Below are 21,122 nucleotides of genomic sequence, written 5' to 3' on the forward strand. Positions count from 1 at the left end.
TTAACTCCGGAGGGGGTAGCCATTCCCAGCAGTTCAGCTCTGGTGCACCTGATGCCGGAGAGGGGAGCTCCAGTTAGTACTCATTGGTGCTAGATGTCTGCTTTATTTGTTTGTTCCGAATGTAGGATAGGGATAGAAATAACCAACACAGGCACAGTTTGTATCTGGTTCTCATTCCCCTGTGCAGATAGGAAGAGGGGGCCCTGTGGAAAAGTTTGTTGATGCACACTGGGATGTTCTGGGAATCCTGCATAGAGATCTCTAGGAAACTTTCCTGGAGGTATTCTGCAATCCTCTGCCGAAGATTCCTTGGGAGGGCAGCCTTGTTTCTTCCCCTGCAGTAGGAAACTTTGATTTGCCAATCACAATGATCTCTGCAGGCACCAAAGCAGCACACAGTTGAGCAGCATATGGACTCAGTCTATAGCCACATGCATGCAGGAGCTGTACCCTTGCATGCCTGGTTACATTCAGGAGAAAGATATCAGCTGCTATCGCCCCGCCTGTGGAAAACGGTGCATTATTCAGAATAGTGGGCCTAGGTGCTTGTATTGATACTTCTGTGACACCCACCCACCCCAACCCGTCCCATCTTGCCCCTTCCCACCCTCACCCCCGAGTCAAACTCACCGTGGTTAGGGCTCTCGCTGAGCTGTGTGCCTGCCAAGGGAAAGTGAGAAAGTGGTTTATCTAACTTATATGAATCAATATTGTGAGTGCACTCACAAGAGTACTCCTGTCTATTGTTTCTTTAGCTTCTACAGATGTGTCCTTGTGGGTTTCCTCCTGCACCTTCCGTGCCTGTTGTTGAAGCGCTCCTTGCTGCTGTTAAGGTTTCTGGTGTAAGACTTCATGAATCACAGGATAGGCTGGGTTCCATGGGATCACAATTGGAATTTCCACATCTCCAGTTGTAATCTTCTGGTCTGGAAAGAAAGTTCCTGCTTGCAGCTTTCTATACAGACCAGTGTGTCTGAAGAGGAGTGTGTCATGCTTCTCTGACCATCCTGTGTTGATGTTGGTGAAACAACTTCGGTGACACCTCAGTGCTTGCAATACTATAGAAAAGTAGCTCTTTCTGTTGATGTACTCCATTGCAAGGTGGTCTGGGGACAAAATGGGGATATCCATACCATCTATCGCTCTGCTGCAGTTAAGAAATCCCACTGCTGCAAAGCCATCCACTATTTCCTGCACATTGCCCAGTATCACAGTCCTTTGTGGCAGGAGGCAATTAATGGCCCTACACACTTGCCTGGCTGCAACCCCCATGGTGGACTTCCCAACTCCACACTGATTTGCAACTGATTGGTAGCAGTAGGGCATTGCCAGCTTCTACAAAGTGATTGCCACTTGCTTTTCCACCTTGGGGGCAGCTCTCAATTTGTTGTCCCTGTGCTGGAGTGCAGGGGCGAGCTCCACACACAGTTCCAGAAAGGTGGCTTTGTGCACCAAAAGCTTTGCAGCCACTGCTCGTCATCCCAGACCTGCATAATGATGCGATCCCACCACTCAGTGCTTGTTTCCTGAGCCCAGTACTGATAGTCCACCATGTGCAGCTGCTCCTGTGAGCTCCAAAAGCAATCTTGAATTGTTTCTTTCCCTGGCACACAGCAGGGCAGACACTATGGTGTCATTATCAGATTTGCAGCTCATGAAATACTGTAGGATCAGCTGCACTGTGTTCATCATGCTCATTACAAAACTGGAGAGCAGTGCAGGATCCATGTTTTCAGACAGAGATGGCGGACGCACAATTTATAGGGGCTGTTCAAAAGTGGCGTCAAAAATAGTTGGAAGCCCATAGAACGATAGGATGGAAAAAACTGCATCATAGGATGGTGAGCTCGCCCTATGAGGCACCGCAATCTGTTCCGAGAATTCCAAGTGGCAGATGGTGGCAAGTTGCACAGTGGGATAGCTACCCACAGTGCACTGCTTTCTCTCGATGCAAGAGCACCAGCAGTCAATGCCCTGCACCGTCACTAGGAGCATTGTGTGGCCGTGCAAAAGCAGTTTAATTACAGCGGTCGATGATCATTGATGTAACTTAAGTTGACATAACTGTGTAGTTTAGACATGCCCAAGTGGTAGATGCTGACGCATCTCATATTGTAAGCTCTTTGGGGTAAGAGCTGTGCCTTTTGTACATGGGGGCAGAGCCTGCCACCTAGTCTGGCTAGATGAATATACATAATGATTATTATTTTTTTAGATGCAGTCATGGCAAATGTGAGTAAATATGCTTTTAAAATGTGCTCTCCATCCTTCCCAAAATGTTCTGAGTTGGAACTTGGTAAATAAGCATCCCTAAAATGGGGAGTGTATACTGGGCCAGTGTTTGAAAATCCAGTTTTTCTTTTTGAGACTACAGTTTGTAGCTACAATTATTTGTACTTGGATGTCAGGGACATAGACATCCAAATGATATCACATGCATCACACATACTGTGAGTGTGAAATTTGCACCCACCAATATTTGTAGGCCCAGAATTGCTGTCACAAAAATGGAAAGCAGGTTGAGTGCCTATGTAAATACAGACTCATTATGTCTGATAGGTTTTCAAACAAATCTTTTTTTTTTTTAGTAATCTTATAAGACAGCAAGAAACAAAAACTGGTATAAACCCAGTATAATAATAAAGTTTTGAGCATTGCTAGGTTTTGAGATGAACATTTTTAACCCACTGATATCTTACCTGATAGCTAATTTTCTTTGCTGAGTTGTAAGTCAAAACTCTACTTTTGGCTTATTTGCAAAGGAGATCTCAACTGCATATTCTGTCCTTGATCTCTGCACAAATCATTCATTGATGTCAGTATGAGTTTTAGAGTAAAGTTATGTAAACCTTTCACAATAAAATCTGAAGTTATGCAAAACTCTATTTTGAGTTCAAACAGGAAACAAAACAAGCAGTGTTCCATGCAGAAATTTTCTTAGCTCCAAAAATGTTCATAGAAAAGCTTGTTATTTCTATATAAGCATAATTTTTTCAAGACTCAGTACTATGGTTTTGTACTCAAGTTTCAGCTGGTCCCATGGTAGGTCATCTGGATTAGATAAACCTTTGCAGTTTCACCTATATTGCAGTTGGTTTGAACAACCCTGACTCTTGAGACTAGAGATGGACTCGAACCTCAAAAATTTTATCCCCATTTTGAATCTCACTAAGTCTGGAGCTGGTCAGATAGTTCATAGAATATAGATCTTTTGTGGAGGGGGATCAAGGTGGAATGGGATGTCCATTATTCATATTATGATAACATCAAGTTTAGATCCAGGTATGGGTTTGGATTCCAAGCACCATATACCCTCATCAAAGATGCCTGGATCCAGATTTTTGGTTTGGGTCCATCTCTGCTTAAAGCAGAACTGTAGGAGTGAAAAACTACATGAGCAGAAATGGCAAAAAAGTTAGTTACAACACTCCTGAAACCTCTGAAACCAGTAGGCATTACCCAACTCTGAGGGGAATAGAAAGCAGAAAATGGAGTAGAGATCTATTGTGGAGACTGGGAAAGGAGCTTTCCCTTAAGTGTCTCAAGATCACTGGCTTTCTATGGACAGTATCTTGTTTTACAACTTCTGTGATGTGTAGCTTTGCACTGAGTTAGTGACAGAGGATAACTTGAAGCCTGGTCCTGAAGTTTTGGGGAGATTTGCTTGAGTAAGGAATGCAGGATCAAGCTTGTACGGTGGACTTTCACAATAGACCAGAGCAGCTTCTTACAGTCATTCTTAGTGATCAGAGAAATAATGTGATTCAATTAACAGTTGTAAATGCATATTTACCTGATTAGATAGGAATGGCTGCTTCAGAGCAGGTTTAGTCTATTAGGTAAATAATGTACATTTTAAAAAGATTTATAAATATGTATTTGACCGAAGGATTCACTCTGGTGTCTTAGATAATTAATATGCAATGGAGAACTTTTCTTTAAGGTTTTTGCTTCTCATTTCCCTTTAAAAAGCAAAGAAATTAAATAAAAACAACAAACAAACCAAAAAACCATACGCATCATCGTTTGAATAATGGTATACTTGGGACAGAATCCACAAAAAACAGGACACTGGAATTCAAGGCTGGTGCAACCTGTGCTGTGAAGCTGATTTTCTTTTCCTCCTCCATGACAGCTGGAATTAAAAGATCTAGTATCAATCTAATTTGAAACTTCCTGGCTGTGGTCCATTTGTGTCACCGCCTGAATCATGAAGAAATGGTTGTTTCTCCATAGGTAAGGCCACATTGTTTCTGGCCCATGTGTGGGTGCTCAAGGTGAATGGAAGGGCACAAAAAGAGGTGTAAGCCATACCAGCGGGGTAGGGAGGGATGAGGATGAGCTGAGGTCATGGTGGTGGTCTCCTAAAGGGTGCTGCAGTAGACATACTGTCACTGTAGGCTGAGGGACAATGCCTCTCAGAGCTCTCCCAGGAGCAAAGCAGCTCTGTGTTGCCCCTTTTGTGGGCCTGTCTATGCCTGGATGGTCTGATCTGGATTTGTTTGCAACAAGTTTTCCATAACAGCCCTGACTTTGAGCTGATTTAGCTAAAATGGTACAATCTGCCTGAAATTTCTCCGGTATGCTTCAAGGCTTTTAGACCATAAACTCTTCAAGGCAGGGCCTATCTCTTACTGCTGTCGAGACCAACTAGAATGGAGCTCTGATCCTGACTTGGGTCTTTGAGCACCATTCAACGTAAATGTTAAATAATAATAACAGCATTGATACCAGGTGCCTTTGCCAAAGGAATATTTTTTTGTAAAATTTGTGGTAAGTGGACAAGACATTTGTCAACTGGCTTAGTTTGGATTATCAGAGAGTTTCACTTCTATGAAAGTTTTTTAATTTTTTTTTTAACGTCATATCTCACAAAGAGCTTTGGCTGGTGTTGCCAAAAAAATAGTTTGGGCCTGGTTTTACTGCATTGTCCTCAGTGAGGAATGGTGCCCTGGACTAGTTTTGTAGACTTTATTGAATTAATTTTGAAGGCGATTGCTACATTACCTACCTTTAAAACAAATTATTACAGAGTAAGAAAGCTATATTAAGTTCATTGTTGTCTATTCACAACCTTAATTCTGCCTTAGGGTCTGATTAAAAAAAGAAAAAAAGGAAAGACTTCCATTGACTTCAATGGACTTTGCATCAGGCCCTCAATTAACTTTTTTTGTTTGAAAAAGTTACTTAAAGCACCTTATTTAATGACAAAGTGGTGCCCTTTTCATTTCCTTAGCCACAGATAAATGGCATAAGTTAACTGCTATTATGTTAATGGAAGATTGATGTGCTCATATATAAAATTAACATGGCACACATTAAATGGATTAAAAGCTGGCTAACTGATAGGTCTCAAAATGTAATTGTAAATGGGAAATCATCTTTGAGTGGATGTGTTTCCAGAGGAGTCCCACAGGGATCTGTTCTTGGCCCTACGCTATTTAACATTTTTATCAATGACCTGGAAGAAAACATAAAATCATCACTGATAAAGTTTGTGGATGACACAAAAATTGGGGACATGGTAAATAATGAAGAAGACGGGTCACTTATACAGAGTGATCTGGTTCGCTTGGTAGACCAGGCACAAGTAAACAATATGTATTTTAATATGGCTAAATGCATACACCTAGGAACAAAGAGTGTTGGCCATACTTACATGATGGGAGACTGTATCCAGGGAAGCCATGACTCTGAAAGAGATTTGGGGGTTGTGGTAAATAGTCAGCTGAACATGAGCTCCCAGTGAGATGCTGTAGCCAAAAGGACTAATGTGATCCTTAGATGCACAAACAGGGGAATCTTGAGTAGGAATAGAGAGGTCATTTTACCTCTGTATTTGGGAGTGGTGCAACTGCTTCTGGAATCCTGTGTCCAGTTCTGGTGTCCCTAATTCAAGAACAATGTTGAAAAATTGTGACTTTTCTCTGAACCCTCTCCAAGAATGATTAGAAAACTTGACTTATAGCAGGGATCTCAAACTCGAATCACTACAAGGGCCATATGAGGACTAGTATATTGGCCCGAGGGCTGCATCACTGACACCTCCCCCCGCTACCCCCCGACCAAGCCCCACTCCACCCCTTCCATGAGGCCCTGCCCCGCCCCACCTCTTCCCACCCCTTCTCTGCCCCCATTCCAACCCCTTCCCCAAAGTCCCCACCCCAACTCCTCCCCCTCCCTGCCCCTATTCCAACTCCTTCCCCAAATCCACCCCCCGGCCCCGCCTCTTCTCCACCTCCTCCCCTGAGCGTGTAGCTTCCTGCTCCTCCCCCTGGAAAACGCTAAGCACCACCAAACAGCTGTTTGGTGGCGGGAAGTGCCTGGAGGTAGGCAGAGGAGCGGGGACGCAGTGCGCTGTGGGGAGGGGAAGCCAGGGGGAGGGGAACTTGGTGGCCCACAGGAAATAACTCCAGGAGGGCGGGGGGGGGGAGGCGCACAGGAAATAACCCCGAGGGCCGTGTGTTTGAGACCCCTGTCTTATAGTGATAGACTCAAGAAACTCAATCTATTTAGCCCAGTGGTTCTCAAAGTAGGGCTGCCGCTCGTTCAGGGAAAGCCCCTGGTGGGCCAGGCTGGTTTGTTTACCTGTCACGTCCACACTTTCGGCTGATCATGGCTCTCACTGGCCGCTGTTCACCGCTCCAGGACAGTGGGGGCTGCAGGAAGGGAAGCCAGCACATCCTTCAGCTCGTGCCGCTTCCTGCAGCCCCCATTGGCCTGGAGCAGCGAACCACGGCCAGTGGGAGCCCGATCGGCCGAACCTGTGGATGCGGCAGGTAAACAAATCGGCCCAGCCCGCCGGGGCTTTCCCTGAACAAGCGGTGGCCCTAGTTTGAGAACCACTGATTTAGCTTAACAAAGAGAAGGCAAAGGGGTGACTTGATTACAGTCTGTAAGTACCCACACGGGGAACAAATATTTAATAATGGGTCTTTAATCTAGCAGAGAAGGGTATAACATGAGCCCATGACTGGAAGTTGAAGCTAGACAAATTCAGACTGGAAATAAAGAGTACAATTTTAACAGTGAGAGTAATAGCTGTTGGAACAATTTACTAAGGGTCCTCCATCACTGACAATTTTTAAATCAAGATTGGAAGTTTTTCTAGAAGATCTAGAAGGAATGGTTTTGGGGAAGTTCTATGGCCTGTGTTATATAGAAGGTCATTCTGGATGATTGCAGTGATCCCTTCTGGCCTTGGAATATGTGAATCATTAAAAGAAGAATTCTGATGTTTTACTAGAAGTATTAACAAAAAGAAAAGGAGTACTTGTGGCACCTTAGAGACTAACCAATTTATTTGAGCATAAGCTTTCGTGATCTACAGCTCACTTCATCGGATGCATACTGTGGAAAGTGTAGAAGATCTTTTTATACACACAAAGCATGAAAAAATACCTCCCCCCACCCCACTCTCCTGCTGGTAACAGCTTATCTAAAGTGATCACTCTCCTTACAATGTGTATGATAATCAAGGTGGGCCATTTCCAGCACAAATCCAGGGTTTAACAAGAACGTCTGGGGGAGGGGGGTAGGAAAAATTAGGGGAAATAGGTTACCTTGCATAATGACTTAGCCACTCCCAGTCTCTATTCAAGCCTAAGTTAATTGTATCCACTTTGCAAATGAATTCCGATTCAGCAGTGTCTCGCTGGAGTCTGGATTTGAAGTTTTTTTGTTGTACTACTGACCGCTATTCCTACCTACATGCCTCCAGCTTTCACCCTGACCACACCACACGATCCATTGTCTACAGCCAAGCTCTGCGATACAACCGCATTTGCTCCAACCCCTCAGACAGAGACAAACACCTACAAGATCTCTATCAAGCATTCTTACAACTACAATACCCACCTGCGGAAGTGAAGAAACAGATTGATAGAGCCAGAAGAGTTCCCAGAAGTCACCTACTACAGGACAGGCCTAACAAAGAAAACGCCACTAATCGTCACCTTCAGCCCCCAACTAAAACCCCTCCAACGCATTATTAAGGATCTACAACCTATCCTGAAGGATGACCAACACTCTCACAAATCTTGGGAGACAGGCCAGTCCTTGCCTACAGACAGCCCCCCAACCTGAAGCAAATACTCACCAGCAACCACATACCACACAACAGAACCACTAACCCAGGAACCTATCCTTGCAACAAAGCCCGTTGCCAATTGTGCCCACATATCTATTCAGGGGACGCCATCACAGGGCCTAATAACATCAGCCACACTATCAGAGGCTCATTCACCTGCACATCCACCAATGTGATATATGCCATCATGTGCCAGCAATGCCCCTCTGCCATGTACATTGGTCAAACTGGACAGTCTCTACGTAAAAGAATAAATGGACACAAATCAGATGTCAAGAATTATAACATTCATAAACCAGTCGGAGAACACTTCAATCTCTCTGGTCACGCGATTACAGACATGAAAGTTGCGATATTACAACAAAAAAACTTCAAATCCAGACTCCAGTGAGAGACTGCTGAATTGGAATTAATTTGCAAACTGGATACAATTAACTTAGGCTTGAATAGAAACTGGGAGTGGCTAAGTCATTATGCAAGGTAACCTATTTCCCCTTGTTTTTTCCTACCCTCCCCCCCTGCCCCCTCCTCAGACGTTCTTGTTAAACCCTGGATTTGTGCTGGAAATGGCCCACCTTGATTATCATACACATTGTAAGGAGAGTGGTCACTTTAGATAAGCTATTACCAACAGGAGAGTGGGTTTGTGGGGGGGGGGGGGAGGGAGAAAACCTGGATTTGTGCTGGAAATGGCCCAACTTGATTATCATACACATTGTAAGGAGAGTGATCACTTTAGATAAGCTATTACCAGCAGGAGAGTGGGGTGGGGGAAGGTATTTCTTCATGCTTTGTGTGTATAAAAAGATCTTCTACACTTTCCACAGTATGCATCCGATGAAGTGAGCTGTAGCTCACGAATGCTTATGCTCAAATAAATTGGTTAGTCTCTAAGGTGCCACAAGTACTCCTTTTCTTTTTGCGAATACAGACTAACACTTCTGTTACTCTGAAACCTAGAAATATTAAGCCACTGTGTATGTTGTACATAGTCAGACTTCCTCCTTTTTGCTTTTTATGAAAGCATTAGCATGATGGCACTGAAATGTAGAATGAATGGATTTCCTGCTTTACCTGGGACCTTATAAAAAGAAGATGGTTTATCTCATGGTGCTGTCTTGGCAAATCAAAGTTTAAATACATGAAATAAATGCTCTTCAGTCTCTCAAGAGCAGTATGTCTCAGAGCAAAGCATTTTAAGTGTTTTATGGGGAATAAGACTCTGTTGCATTGTATCAGAGAGCAAGTGCTCAAAGCTCTTTAGTAAGACCAAGAATGCTATGTTGACTTTTTAGTTTGTTTTATTATATGGATGCCATTCATGCTGCTATAGTTAAACTAGTTTCAGGGCCTGCATTATAAATTCTTCCCGTCCCCCTCCCCCCCGATCAAATGTTGGCATACTCTACCTGTTTTAGGACATTGCAGGAACTTTTTTTTTTTTTTTTTTGGCTAAAGTTTTAAAACCAAAATTTTAAGAAGTGTTTGTAGACTCTAGAACAGTGGTTCTCAAACTAGGGCCACTGCTTGTTCAGTAAAAGCCCCTGGCGGGCCGGGCCAGTTTGTTTTTTACCTGCCGCGTCCGCAGTTTCGGCTGATCATGGCTCTCACTGGCCGCTGTTTGCCGCTCCAGGCCAATGGGAGCTGCAGGAAGCGGTGCAGGCCAGTGGGAGGCGCGATTGGCCGAACCTGCGGACGTGGCAGGTAAACAAACTGGCCCGGCCCGCCAGGGGCTTTCCCTGAACAAGCGGTGGCCCTAGTTAGAGAACCACTGATCTAGAACCCTGTCCGCATTTCAGAGTGCTCAATTGAAGCTCTGAAACATTTGCAGTCCTGCCATTTACTAAAAATTATAATGCTAAAACAAGTGGAAGGGCAGGGCCTTGTGGATAGGTCACAGGAGTGGGACTCCAGAAACCTGGGTTCTATTCTTAGCTCTGCCACAGATTTTCTGTGTGATGCTGCGCAAGTCTCTTAAGGCTTCATCTTTAGAGTCAGTTGGAGTCTTTTCCATGACTTATGCTCTTTGTGCCTCAGTTCCCCATTTGTAAAATGGGATAAAAATACTTCCTTTCTCCTACCTGTTTCACCTGTCTTGTCTACATACACAGTGAATATTCTGGGATACGGATTACCTATTGCTATGATTACATACAGTGCCTAGCGCAATGAGACCCTGATCTGATTTGGGGCCACTAGGCTCTGCAGTAATTCAAATAATAAATCATTATCTTCATCAAATTAGTCTCTAAGCTCTATCTATTTCTTACCTGAGTAAAAGGAAACTGGCAACCATTAGGGGGAGTATACCTCTTTCCCTCTTCTTCTAACAATCTGACTGTTCAGAAAATAGGAACATATTCTGGGTGAAACCCCACCCGCACTGAAATCAAAGGCAAAACTCCCACTGACTACAATGGTGGAGGGGGAGAGTTTCACCCTTAATGCATAAGACAAGCCCATTCAGAGCTGCCGGTAACCCTTGGACTCCAATGGCTTAAAATGGGCCTGAATTTAGCCCAAGGTGCTGACCACAACAAAATAACTCCTTTGTGCATCTCTCCTGAGTCTGCAAGGTGTGGATCCTGGGTGTACAAATGCAGGCAGGCACTCTGTGTGCATTGGAAAGGCTCGATACACAGCCCGTACCCACTCATGCATGTGCACCCACCTGCGGTCCGTGTCCAGGAGTCAGATCACATTGTTGCATTAGTGTGTTCAATGGTTTGTGTTTAATATTTTTAAAATGAGAGGAGAACAAGAGCAGGAGAGGCAGAGATTAGCTCTGAATTCTTTATTTATTGAAGTAAGTTAAAAAATGCTGACCCTCTTTCCTTACTGGCAACCTTAATGTGCTATTTGTGTTACAACCATAATATCCTTTAGACATTTTCCTGTATTTAATGTTTTAGAGCAATGATAATAGATCAGTACTACTGTACAGATAATTCTTAGGGGCTAACTGTAGTATATATATTAACCAAAAAACCGATGATTATCAACTCCCTTAAGGAAACAAGCTAACATGCACTATCCTATCCTTTAATACCAATGTTTCATGGTTATCACTTTGAGATAGGATTTAGAGTCTAGATTATTTCTGTAGGAATGAGCAAGCAGTCTGTTCACTACCAGTCTGGCTTAATTTTCTCTCCAGTCTTTTTTTTACCATTTTGTCAGATGCTATTTTTATGGATATTTCCCCCCCTTATAAAAGTCCTTGCTTTTGCTAATATCACATTAATTTGTGATTGATCTTTTTTCGGGTGGAGAAATAAGGTCGAAGCATATATTGGCATCCTGATGGCTTAAGCTGGTCACTCTGCCAGCTCTTGATCAGCAGCCAACTTTTCAATTAGGAGGTGAGAGCGAGTGATCTGTGCTTTTTTTTTTTTTTTTTGCCATTTATCTCATCTCTAAGGAGAGACACTTTTTGTCTTTCTGAAAATGGCTCCATAGACTTTATCACTGCAGTTCTCTCAAGTCCAAATCCATTTTGATCAGTGGCAGATCTCCGACTCCCATTGAAAAGTTCACTGAGGTTCTCAGCATCTTTCAAAATGCTTGGAGGTGAAGCTATGAAACACAGAAAACGATCAGAGCGGTAATGATGATAATACTAGAAAAAGGTAGACTGTTGGAGCAGCTAAGATATTATAATCCAAAAAAATGTTATGGGTAATTTTCCCCTCATAACCCGAGGACAAAAAACTTTATTACTCTCTAAACTTCAATATTGCACCAATTAAATTTCAGCATCAGAACCAAGGTTACCAATCCATGTTTTATTTGAAAATCTCTCTCTTGTTCCCATGTCGCATAAGAACAACTTTTGATTCTTCCTTTTTTTCTCTTCTCATTTCCAGTAATTAAAAACCATGAAGGAATATTAAGTTACAGAAACTTCATAAATGTGCTTTCACTTTGCAAAGTGCACACTTGAAATAATACTATTTTCTCAAAGAAGAAATAATATATATATACACACAAAGAAAAGAAGCAAATTTCAGGCTCTTTTCTTTCCTGGTGCATTTAACTTTTCTACCTCATAGCTCAGATTGCTTTTTTTAATCAAAGCAGTAATGGAAGAACAGTCCTTACACTCAAATGCAATCACATTTAATCATATTTAATATCCTTATTTCTCAGCTGATCAGACTTTAAAAATGTGATTGCTTTAGTTTGATTTAAAACTTAAGGTAAGCCAGACCCAATAAAGAAGTATATTTTTGTTATTTCTCTGCTCAGATTGCATGGCTTCTTTAGTTGCTTCAACTCTGTCTATACTATTGTTTCAGTAGAATTCTACAGTTGTATGTTGCACCACCACATTACAGTCTTTTCTTGCATTTCCTGGACTTGTTTCCCAGCCAGTGGGACCAGATTCTGCACTCAGTTATTCTGATGCAAGTTGAGACTAACACCAATTAACATCAGTATCTTAGGTCTGTATGTTCAACCTTGATTTCCAAAGTATAAGGAAAGGAACTGGAGCTGAAGTGGCTCTCATCAGGCATTTCAACTACATTAAAGTCCATTATAATTACTATAATTATCCCCTAACTTCCAAAACAATGTCTTTATAATCTACAAAATGCTTGCTTCCTTCTTGTGTTATTAAAGGGTAAAGGGTATATTCAGTGTGTCAGGACTTCTTTTGATGTACTGTATTTGGATTCCTTTATTCTCAAAGCAGATTACAGAATATGTCACATGCAAGTACAAAATCTTAGAGTACTCAGAACACCGCAAGCAGCGATCTTGATAAAATACGAGAGGGACTGTGTGTTTCTAGTAGCACAACTTCAGGGAGCCATTTGCCCTCCTGGTAAATTGGGTATAGACAAACACTACCTTCAACTCTCACATGTATTTGTGTTCCTTGTAATCTTATGCCCATGCGCACGAATAGAACTTGTCCCTCTCACCAGCATAAATTGGTTCAATAAAAGATCTTACCTCACCCACCTTGTCTCTCTAATATCCTGCTACTGACACAGTTACAACTACACTGCTTACATGAATAGAACTGTTATACTTTCCATAAAGAGTAAGCCTGGAGCCAATGTTATAATTTGATCCTCCCAGTCCAGCCACATATATAACATTTTCTAAGATGCAGAATTGAGCAGAGCTAATACAATGTTCCATTCTTTGTTAATTTGATGCAAGTGTTCTGGGTGGGTCTTTTTGTGCTCAAGTTCAGGGCTGAGGTATTACATAAATTCAGTGCAATCTTGAGGACTGATCTACTTTGGATTTCTAGAGCTTTTAGACCAAGCCACCTCAGCAACTTGACAAGCATAAATAAACCATAGGAAAGCTCCTTCTAAGACATAGCTTAAAAGCTAAAAATGGTTGATCCTTCAAAAACAGTAGCAATCCAAAAGAATAAATTTAGTCTACTTTGATATGACAGGATGCTGTTAGCAGCTTCAAATTGGACTTTATGGAAGCCAACATCCTGGTCACTTAGAACACACATAGTACTGGGTGTGGTTAAGGTAGAAGGGAGCACTTACAGCTGCTGGTAGCCTGATGAATAAATGAGGTAATTAGTTCAGCAGAACCCAAGAAGGAAAGCCTTGAAACTCATTCCTTTTAAGAAGAAGAATGGAGGCCTAGGAGAAGGAACCTCAATGGGGAGTACAGGAAAAGAGGAGCTGGACTTAAGTATAGGACCCAGAGTCCATGAGGAGAGAGATGAGAAAACCCTAAATGGAAAACAACAAGCCAAGAAAGTGGGGCCCATATAGGAAAGACAAGGGCAAAGAAGAAGCAGGAAAGTGAAAACCATAGATGAATACCAAGAACATGAGATCCAAGTGGTGAATACCAGAGCAGAGGAGAAGCTAGAAAAGTGGGTGAAGGAGCAGGGGACAGCCATGTAAGGACAACCTGAAGGATGGGAGGTGAACCCACTGTATCCCAGTTAGGGGGCCCAGAGGAGGCAGTGACCCCAGATGCCTAACTCCTAAGGGGGAATTAGAGACCCCAAAGCATGAGGGGTTAGCTGGGGAACATACCGCAGCATCCTTGACGAAAGGTGGAGGTAGCTCCCGAGCCAGAGACTGTAGATTGTCCCTGGTGTGATGACCTGTAGGAATTTCAGGGGTAGGAATTGCTGTCTTCATAAGAAAGATAGAATCCAGTCACGAAGAAAACTGAGCCCTAGTGGAAAAGAGGGGGCCCCTAGCTGAGCTGGGACGGTTAAAGAGAGGAGGTATGTGTTGGGGTGCTATTAACAACTTCCAGCTGGGCTCGATGGAAGCCATCACCCAGGTCACGTAGAACACCCAGGACACTGGGTGTGTTTAAGGTAGAAGGGAGTACTGATACCTGCTGATAGCCTGATGAGTTAATGAGGTAATTAGCTCACCAGCTGGAGAACCCAGGAAGGAAACCTGGTAGTATAAAAGGCAGGGAGCAGGAAGGAGCTCTTCAAAACTGCTTCTATGTGGTTGTATTATACCTGGAGTTTAAGAAGAAGACAACAAACAATAAAAAGGTACTTTTGTGGACTTGTGTGCTCTGTAATTCAATAAGAGGGTTTACTAGCCAGGGTTTTCCTAAAGAGGAGCCCATCCCCAACTAGCATTATGAGTCATGGTATTATGGAAAGTAACATTTCATTTATGCCAGCAGCAGAATTAATTTATAGAAATATGGCCACCTTTCTTGGGAATCTGGAAGTTCTGGTCAACCTTTTTGAAATATCTTTTTTTAAGGGAAGACTGTGTTACAGTCTTCATTGAAGACCTATTAACTGCTCTAATCATTGACTTCAGAGAAACTACCCCCATCCCTTCTAGACCTGAGCAGCTAGTAAAATTCTGGGGCCCTGGGGAGGTTCCAGTGGGGAGAAGAAATGGATAGAGCCTGGTAGTTTCTTTGATGCAGACTTGTTTATTTACAAGAAGTGTACAAAGTCCTCCTTTGCGGAATGCAGGAGGAACCAGGGGAATCTCTTCTTTGCTTATAGCCCCATGCCTCTGTAGCCAACACTAAACCCAGAACTTCCTCTAGGCTTTTCCAGGGTCAGATTGTGCTTACAGGCTGCTGCTTAGCTATTCTGTCCCCCACCCCCACTTACCCCAACAGTACTCAGCAAAATCCTTTTGCCCGCCCAATCAAAAACTCTTGGGTGGGTTCCCAACCCCATTGGTCTTAAATGGGGGATTTGTGATTAATTTATCATGCTAGTTATGTTAATTGAAGCATTCCTTCACACTTGGTCACAAACCTCTTTAAGACCTATACAGTCACCTGTACTTCTCAGCATATCAGTAAGCATTTGCAGGATCAGCCCCTTAGGTCCACTTATCCAGCCTAGGCAAACTACCACCATCAATGGAAGATGGTAAAGCCGCAGCGTGGCTTTACCATCTGAGAATTCCATCCCAATGATGTATGCTGTGTCTGAATTCTAGGTTTAAATCAGATGGCTGTGTATAGCCAAACATTCCACAGCACCTGCCAAGAATAACCGTGCACATGATGCAGTCTCATATTTTTAGTATAGCACTTGCTTATACTGTGTGTTGGAAATAAAAGCGATAAAATAGAGAGAGAGAGAGGTGTTCTTTTCCGAGTGGCATTATATAATAATTTTAATAGAATTGTCCATTTGGAGTTTTTTAGGAGGAATATAGAAAATGGAATGAGGACAATCTGTATCTGCTCTAGCAACGTCTTCGAGAGATGGGACAAGGGGAAGAGAGTGAGTAACATTTTTCTATGTACATAGAGAATAAAGTGTTGTTTCATGCCAGCAGGTCTGTGAACATTAGGTGTTTACTTATTAATCACACAGCATATTCCTAAAATAACAATGGAAGTTCCTGAAATACCAATATGAGTTAGTGCATCTATTTTTTTAAGGCTCTAGTATTCACTGATCACATTTAGGTAGAGATAGGTCTGAACATTTATTCTGGATCCAAACTACATAATATATACTTCTAAAGGCATATTTCATCTGAGGATCGTCAAGCACACTTTTTTTTTTTTGTACAAAGAAGATATCATTAATTGTTTGACAGACAGGGTTACTTGCCCAACTTCACACAGTGAATCAATGGCAGAGCTGCAAATAGAACCTACAAGACAGATCTTCAACTGATGTTGTCAATGGAGCTATGACAGTTTACACCAGCTGAGGATTTTTCCTCAGATCTACTGACTCTTATACTGCATGAGAATTTCAAAGATGACTTAATTCCATTATGTTCCAAACTAAAAGCCTTAATTTGTACACTGTCAAACTTGTGGTGGGGAGGAGAAGGGAAGGTGTTTCAGAAGAAGTATAGTATCCAAACCAGAAAGCATATTTAAACCCAAACTCTGGAACTGAAACCCTCCGAATTTTGATGGGGCTCAAATCTGGACCTAAATGTTGCATCCCAAGTGCCACTTCCTCCTCAAAAAAAGAAGTGTTAGAATAAATAAGAAATAGAAACTAATGAGAAAAAAGGTGGAGTTTGGGGAATGGGGACTGAATAGAATACTAAGCCCTGGAGTTCAAGGGTGGGAGGAAGATGTGAAAGTCAATAGAGCAGAAGTATCTGAGTCCACATTTGAAATCTTTCATTAAGTCCCCTAAACATGAGTCCTGCCCACTTGTGGTTTATTAAAGAGATCATAGCATTCTTTCCTTTTGTTGTTGTTATTGTTGCAAAGTAGTGATATTAAACCCAGCGTCTAGGTTAAATTCTGAATTGGGTAATGATGCTCTGCTTCTTAAAATTCTCCCTGTACTTTCAGTTTGATATGCTTTTCCTGTTCACTTTGCAGCCTAAACTGTTGTGCAGGGAGGTTGTGTGCTGCTGTGTTCTACTCTAGAAGTGGCTGCATTTTGGTGGTATGTGAAAAAATTCCCTTATAGCTTGTCAATTATTTGAGATCCTTTGGGATTGAAGGTGCTGCATAGATGTAAGACGGTATTTTAGAATTTGGCAGACATGGAGAGTAATTGCCATGCACACTGTCTCCAAATTCTTTTAATTCTACTTAACAGGCCAGTTAGGCTTTTTCCTCTGGTTTCCTGATCATCACCCATTAACCTGCAGTCTTTGATAAACATGCATTGCCTCATAATGTTGCATAAACATTTTTAGATGGCAAATAAGAGAGTAAACAAAACACATGATAAAATGATATTAAAGCCTTTGATGGCTTATTAAACATTTATATAAAGCTTATTAATCACATGAATACTTTAAAAAAAAAAAGTATTTTCTTCCAAAATTCTGTCTCCCTTAAAAGGTCAAGGTCACTGGGAGCTGATTCTTCATCATCCCAATTCAAAACATACAGAAATAGGAAAAGGATCCCCCGTAGTCATCTCACAGCCAGTGCCACAGCTTTTCATGTTCTTCTGGATAATCAGTTTGCAAATAACGTTGTAGATTCTGGTCCCAGGAACTTAAGTGCATTGCAGTGTTGACTCACTGGCTTCATCTAGACTAGGGTTTAAAGGTGTGTGGGTAGAATGTGTTAGCTAACATGTTCTAGCAAACGAACACATTTTAAAAGTATTAGCAAAACTTTCATTATCTTCAATGGGGGCAGGATATCAACCTCAGTGGAAACAGGATAGTGTATAATGGAACACATGCTAAACTGGTCATGCTGAAGAATCGGGTATGTCTACACTGCAGTCCTGGGGTGTGATTGCAGCGGTGCTTAATTTGTAGTGAAAGAGATGCTGGGAATCAAGCAATTTTTTTACCCTCAGAACTGATGCAGCAAGCCTAGAAGTGCCAGGGCTATGAACTGCCAAGCCTAAAGGTGCCAGGGCTCAGGATTGACACTCATGTAGACATACCCAAGCTACCCAGGTACCAGAGCAGCAAAGGTGCGGCAACCCAGGATTCAGCAGGGACTGATCAAGCTCACCTGGAACCCTGGGTAATTACTAGCATGGGTAGCCTGTGATGAAGCCCATGCTGCTCCTGCCTTTCACTGCTCCAGTACCTGAGCTAGCTAGGTTAAAGCTGGCTGAGGTGTGTCTACAAGAGCTGTAATCACACCCCATGACTGCAGTGTAGAGATCCCCTATGCTTCAACATGACCAGCTTAGCATGTGTTAAAATATACGCTGCCTCATCTACACAGACATTTTGAATGTGTGAGTTAGAGGATGGTTCCAGCCTTCTCAGTGCAGGGGGCTGGAAGCGAGTTTTGGGGCACCTCTGCGGGCACTACGCAGAAATAGAATTCTAGAATCAGACCGTTGTTTAGAATTGAGACATGAAGGCATTAATGGAGTTAAGAAGTAAGAAATCTGAGAATAGCTCACATTCCCAAGGCTGGGGTACACCCCCTCCCCCTGGAAATTTTTCAAATAGTATGCGTGCCCCTCCCCCTCCTGTGGTCATGCTCAGACCCTTTGGCCCATGCAGAGGTAAACATTCCACCCCCCAGCTTGGGGGAAGGGGGTGCCAGGTGCACTGACCATGGGGAAGGCAGGGACAGGAGGTCTTGAGATAGGGCAGGGAGGGGACCCAGTCCCCGCCCTTCCCATCCTCCTTCATTGGCCAGCTCCGAATTTGCAGAGACTCACCAGCCAGCGCCTCGCCTCCCCTCCCCACCATGCCCAAGACAGCAGTGCAGACAGCCACCCAGTTAGTGACGCATTGCCTGCACAGGAGATAGCAGCACTTGTCCAACTGGGCAGCCCCTGCTGGAGTCCTAGCACTGCAGGCTGGGAGGGGACTGGGGGTCCTAGGACTTCCCTGTGCCCTCTGCTCTGAGTGGGACAGCAGCAGGGAGAAGGGGGTGCAGCCTGTATGCCTGGGCTTTCCACAGGGAGCGGGGGCTTAGGGGGCCTGTGGGGCTGCATGGTACCAGCTCCCCCTGCATTCTCCAGGCTGCTCCTTGCTCTGACACTGGGGCATGTCCTAGACAGTTGTGCTGGAAGGCCTGAAAAAGTGGGGGGAAAGCTTAGTCCAGCAGCCACTCCTCTGTCATGATGGAGGGTGGCCGGAACAAATTTGAGTAAGTAGTGTCGCGATCTCTACTGTGCATTGGCGTTCCGTGTGGTTGGAATTTTCATTTGTTTCTTTTTCTATAAAAAGTATTCAGCAAGGGAAGTGTTTGAGGTAACAAATCAAATAGTTTCCAACAGCAATTGAACGATGGTTTCTCTTTGCCCTCCCCCCATAAATCAGCCTGACACTCCCAGAGCCTTCGAGGGAACCCCCTGACTCTGCCAGTTCTGCTCGCCATTCCACACTCTCCCAGCTCTGCTCCCTATTCCACACTTTCCCTGCTCCCCCAGCTCTGCTTCCTTTCATGCTGTTCTAAGTCCCAGTTCCCACCTCTGCTCTCTCCTCCCACTTTGCTCCCTTGAGGAGCTGTTGGGTGATGGGTCTGTCCTGCTTCCCCTTGGCCCAGCCAGCCCCTGGTGCAGTGGAGCTGCCAGAGGCAGCGAGGGCCGAGCAGGGGCTGCATCATGCAGAGTGTGGGACTCGGCCAGCACTAGGGTTGCCAGGCATCCAATTTTCGACTGGAATGCTGGGTTGAAAAGTGACCCTGGTGACTCCGATCAGCAATGCTGACCTGGCCATTAAAAGTCCTGTTGGTGCAGGGCTGGCAGGCTCCCTACTTGACACTACATGGAAGTGGCTACGTGTCCCTTGGCTCCTAGGCAGAGGGATGGAACTGCAGCCAATGGGAGCTGCGGGGGAGGCGCCTTTGGTCAGAGACACCGTGTAGATCCACCTGGCCGTGCCTCTGCCTAGGAGCTGAGGGACATGTCGCTGCTTGTGGGGAGCCGCACGAGGTGAGCACCATCTGGACCCCGCACCCCCTCCCACACCCCAATCCCCTGCCCCAGCCCTGAACCTCCTCCTGCATCCTAACTCCCTCCTGGAGTCTGCACCCTGCTCCCCCTCCCACACCTCAACCCCCTCCCCTGCCCTGAGCCCACGCCCACCCCAAACTCCCTCCCAGAGCCTGCAGCCTGAACCATCTACTGTGCCCCAACCCCCTGCTTCAGCTTGGAACCACCCCTGCACCCAGCCCCCTCCTGCATCCCAAACCCCTCATTCCTGGCCCCACCCCAGAGCCTGCACCCCCAGTTGGAGCCCTCATCCCCTTGCACCCCAACCTCCTGCCTCAGCCCAGAGTCCCCTGCCACACTTCAAACCCCTCAGCCCCAGCCTGAAGCCTTCTCCTGCATCCCAAACCTCTCATCCCTGGCCGCACCCCAGAGCCTGTACCCCCAGCTGACACCGTCACCCCCTCCCGCACCCCAACCTCCTGCTCTAGCCCGGTGAAAATGAGTGAGTGAGAGTGGGGGAGAGCAAGCGACAGAGGGAGGGGGATGGAGTGAGCATGGGCAGAGCCTCGAGAAGGGGTGGGGAAGGGACAGAGCAAGGGTGTTCGGTTTTGTGCAGTTAGAAAGTTGGCAACCCTAACCAGCACACCGCCATAGCAAAGCAGACCACTAACATGCTGTACGTGGCATGATGGTGACATGAGTGCAGGCAGTCTTGCTGTGTGCTCCCTCGCAGCCAGAATGAAGGACTTCACATTTTAAAAAGTTGTGGGGCTGGGGAAATGGAGCTTGGTATCACTATCCCCATTTTACTGATGGCGAAACTAAGGCACAGAGAAGTAAAGTGACTTGCCTACGGTCATTCAGCAGGCCAGTGGTAGAGCTAGGACTAGAACCCAGGTTTCTTAAGTCCCTGTGTAGTGCTCAGGACTTTAAGGCCAGACTGCCTCCCCTCCAAGTAGTTAACCACTGGAAAATGTATGGTGGATTCTCCATCACTGGACATTTTAAAATCAAGATTGGATGTTTTTCTAAACTAGATATCCTTTAGTGCAAACAGGAATTAATTCAGGGAAATCCTATGGCCTGTGTTATGCAGGAGGTCAGACCAGATGACCATAGTGGTTTCTTCTGGTTTTATAATTAGGCCCCCCCCTAATTCAGAGTACATTTTGGTCAACTTCACGGTCATAGAGTTTTAAAAATTGTAAATTTCATGATTTCAGCTATGTAAATCTGAAATTTCATGAT

The 21,122-nt window shown here is 44.2% G+C and overlaps 1 long non-coding RNA gene across 1 annotated transcript in view; it reads left to right on the plus strand.

Moving 5' to 3' along the window:
- The first annotated feature begins 13,710 nt into the window (after positions 1-13,710).
- The window catches only part of LOC114020651, a 241,056-nt gene continuing 233,644 nt past the window's right edge, over positions 13,711-21,122 (plus strand). Inside the window, exons 1-2 of the long non-coding RNA XR_006291754.1 lie at positions 13,711-14,597; positions 15,723-15,809. This is a non-coding gene — a long non-coding RNA (uncharacterized LOC114020651). The remainder of the gene's footprint in view (positions 14,598-15,722; positions 15,810-21,122) is intronic.

This window comes from Chelonia mydas, chromosome 6 (assembly GCF_015237465.2).
Source record: "Chelonia mydas isolate rCheMyd1 chromosome 6, rCheMyd1.pri.v2, whole genome shotgun sequence".
Classification (NCBI taxonomy): domain Eukaryota; kingdom Metazoa; phylum Chordata; order Testudines; family Cheloniidae; genus Chelonia; species Chelonia mydas.